Source organism: Aythya marila, assembly GCF_965140915.1.
Source record: "Aythya marila genome assembly, chromosome: 26".
NCBI classification, from domain to species: domain Eukaryota; kingdom Metazoa; phylum Chordata; class Aves; order Anseriformes; family Anatidae; genus Aythya; species Aythya marila.
Window position 1 is genome coordinate 513,430 of NC_139067.1, and position 3,794 is coordinate 517,223.

Consider the following 3,794-nt stretch of genomic DNA (forward strand, 5'->3'; position numbering starts at 1 on the left):
CTCGGCCGGCCCCGAAGGCGTCCCCGCCTCCGCGGGGGGGGGCCCGGCTCGGCGCGGCCCCGGCGGCCGCTGCTCCCCCCCCGCGGGGCCGGCCGGGGGTGCCCGTTAGCCGGGTGCGCCCCTCGACCCCCGCGCCCTGGGGCGCGACCCCCGCTGGGCACCCCCCAGGCAGCCCCGAGGTGCCGGGGATGGGCTGCGGGCTCCCACCCGGTGCTGCCTGGGGGTGGCTGGGGAGAAGGAGCAGCCCCAGGGGCACGGTGTGGGAGCTGCCCCTGCCTCCAAAGCCCCGGAATGGGGAGGGTTGGAAAAGCCTGGGGGGGTTGGTGACCCCCCCAAGGACACCGGGTGCAGCCGGTGAGGACTGACCCGGGCACAGCACCAGCATCCCAAGCAGAGCGATGTCTCCCCACGTTTGCATCAGTTTTGGTGGATTTATTCTGACACTTTTCCTCCCTTCTGTCAACCAGAAAGCCCGATGCTATATCATACCCCGGCACCAAGACTCAGCCAAGGAGGCCCAATAAAGCACCGACGTTGCCTCTCCCCCTAGAATCGCCTCTCCCCAAACCACCCCTCGCAGGGAAGGTCGGCCAGCCTCAGCAGCAGGCAGCAGCCAGAACCCACAGCAGTCCCCTTCGCAGGGGAAGGTTTAACAGAGCAGCTTAAAAGCACAGAGGTGACCCTGCTAAGGGAACATTATGCTTGGATTTATTTTAATTAAAGTGCCTGAGTGAACACATCAATTTCTGACACCATTTGGGGCTTTTTAGTTCTGAGAAACTGAAAACTCAAATATTAATTTAATTTTTTTTGGTGTTCTGGCTTGGGTTGCATTATTTTTTGGCAAGAAAAACGATGACACCCTTGAAAGCTTTCACCTTCCTAAAAAAAGAAAACTATAAAAAGCCTTCCTTGGATGGAAACGTTTTCCCAATCAGCCTGACCGCCCTTGTGCCCGGGTGAGTGGGTTGCAGGATAAAGCCCAGCACCCCCCTGCTTGCCACGGAGGGCACCCCACAGCCACGCCAGCAGCCTCAACCATTCCCTGAGCTCCCCAGGAAAAGCTTTTGATAACGGGAACGTTATCTCTGCCACAGGTGCAGGGCCAGCCTCTGCTCCGTGCAAGGGGAGCGCAAAACCCAGTGCCCTGACTCCGCTCAGGGCAGGTACATGAAGGAGGTGAAGGGATGGCTTCTTGTTTGGTTTGTTCTTTTTTCAGTCTCAGGCTTAAGATGCAGAGCTTGGAACGCTCTTTTGGCTGCTCTTATGTTCTGCATTCATTTAAAAGACAAGCACCCCACGGGGGCTGTGCCAGTGTGTGTGTGCCTGCAGGTCGAGCCGTGCCAGGCTGCCCGGGCTCTGCAGCACCGTGTGCGGGGCCGGGAGGGCACGGGGCAGGGCTCTGGCAGCCTTCCCAAAGCCTCGGCCCTGTAATTTGGTGCCTCTACTTTCAGAAGGACTTCCTGCAGCTATTTCCACGTGGGGCAATTCAAACGCTGCCCTTCCTTGCCCAGGTAAAAACCTCAGTGTGGCTGCAGTGCCGCAGCCTGCGGCTGCACCGAGCCCTTCGCTCACCCTGCAGGGCGCACAGGGCTGGCTGCCGGCACCTGTGTGCAGCAGGGCTGGGACAGGGCGAGCAGGCTTCAAGGATTTATCTCAGAAATACACTTTTGTGAGGCACTGCTGAGCCTCTGCCAAGCTGCAAGAACCCGGTGTTCCCTAGCAAGCCCATCCTACCAAAGCAGGGATCTGTGCTGAGGGAGCGGACCCAAACCAACGCGTACCGGCTGTCGGCAGGCTCGCTCCTCACCAGACCAACCTGAGACCAGCGTGGGGGCAAGGGAGCCAAGGCCATGGCAAGGTGTGTTAGCAAACGGGCATTGTGGTGCTGGGACAGGCTGAGCAAGGCAGGGGACACACTGTGGGTGACGTGCCTGCACTGCTGGCACCGGTGCTGCGGCTCCGTGCTCGGCTCCCAACGGAGCTGGGCGCTGCGTGGCTGTTTGGGTTACATCTGCACACCCAGTGCTCCTTGGCAGGGGCCCCGTGAGCAATAAACAAACACAGGCTGCTGGGAAACTGCAGGCTTTCAGGGAAAGCCAGGAGGGGGAAGGCACCAAAACGGTGACAGTTATGTATCGCCCTAGGAGGGAAAACTGGTTTCCAGACACCAGGAACCCAAGTGGCACGGAGCGCTATTTCACACCGCCCGCTCCAGAGCTCACTCAACCTGATAAACATTGCCAAAGCTTCATGAGGCTTTGCCAGTCCCTTGGGACAACAGCGAGGGTCAGTGCCATGATCTGCAAGCCCCAGCCCCGGCCCTGGGCGGTGAAAGATCCTGCTGAGGAGCCCAGGAGCCCTGGCACAGCTCTGCTCTGGAGGGGTAAGAGCGGCTGCGTGAGTGGGGCTGCGTGAGTGGGGCTGTGTGAGTGGGGCTGGCTTCCCAGCTGCGCAATGCACCACGAGACCCTGAGTAGTCGCACACAGCATCACGGCCGTGCTGCTCACACCATGAAACTCTGCCAGGAAAGCTGTTCCCCGAGGGCAGGGACCGGCAATGCCCGCAGAAGCCCCACAGGCACCTTGCAGAACGGGGAGGGAGCCACGGGTAGAGCAGAGCAGAGCACGGGCTTTGCTGGCAGAGCTGGCACTGGGGGGGCCCCGCACCCCGAGCCCATCCAGCACCCCAAGGAGCGCTGCGCTGGAGCTGGCTGGAGGGGTGGCTGCAGTCTGAGGGAAGGCAGATGGTAATAATTAGCCGTACACTAATTCCATGGAAATTTCCATGTGCCTGGGAAAGGGGCTCACCAAGCCCTGGCTGCTGCCCCAGGGCAGAGTTCCACTGGAGTTTCCGGGGACCGTGACTAAGAGCCGGGCTGTCACCCGGGTGGTGTTTAAATGCCTCCATGGAGCCTCCGTATAAACAGCACCGACCCCAAACCCTCCCAGAGCCAGCGGTGCTGGGCTGCGAGGTGCTCGGGTGGTGGGGGCAGCATCCAACAACCTCGGGGGGCGGCTGCTGTGCCCGAGCCCTTCTCCTGCTGTGGTTTGCTCGGGGTGACAGCACCGGGGACATCTCCCCTCGTGGTCCCCAGGGGATGCAGCCTGTCCACCACCCAGTGGGAGCTCGGCACGCAGCATCCCGAGCGCTCACGGCTCCTCCCTGGCAACGCACACGGAGTCACAGCAGGGCCCTGGAGGCCGGCAACGTGCTGAGCTCGGGCCCTGGCAGCGAGCCCGGCGTGCCCACGCGGCCCCGCTGCGGCGCTGCAGGTGCTGCTGCCCTGCTCTGCCCTGGGGAGCACCACGAGAGCGGGGCCGGAGCGGGCAGGAGGGCGCGATGCTCTGCTCCAGGGTGTCCTCCGAGGTCTGCTGCCACAGGGGGGCTGCTGGGGTGGCCGGGGAGACCTCGCTCCCTGCTCTTCTCCTCCCTCCAGCCTGAGGCAAAGTGCGCAGGCAAGCGCTTGGCGAGCGCCCCAGCCCTCGGCTCCCTTCTCCTTCCTACCTTTCCAGTGCAGGCTCGTCCCGGCTCCGGCACCCTCCGCTACCTGTCCCGGGGCTCCTTAGAAAGCCGCCTGCGTAAGCAGCTGTCTGGAAAAGGAGCAAGGAGGAAGGAAGGGGATGGACAGGAGTAGGGAGGGCCAGGCGGCGTCAGGGTATCTCAGTGCACCCTACACAGTCTGAGCGAAAGGAAAAAGGATGTTTTGTAAGATTTGGCCAGCCCTTCCCCGAGCTGGGAGAGGAAACCAGTGGGGCCGACGGCGCTCGGCGAGCCATCCACGCACAGCTCT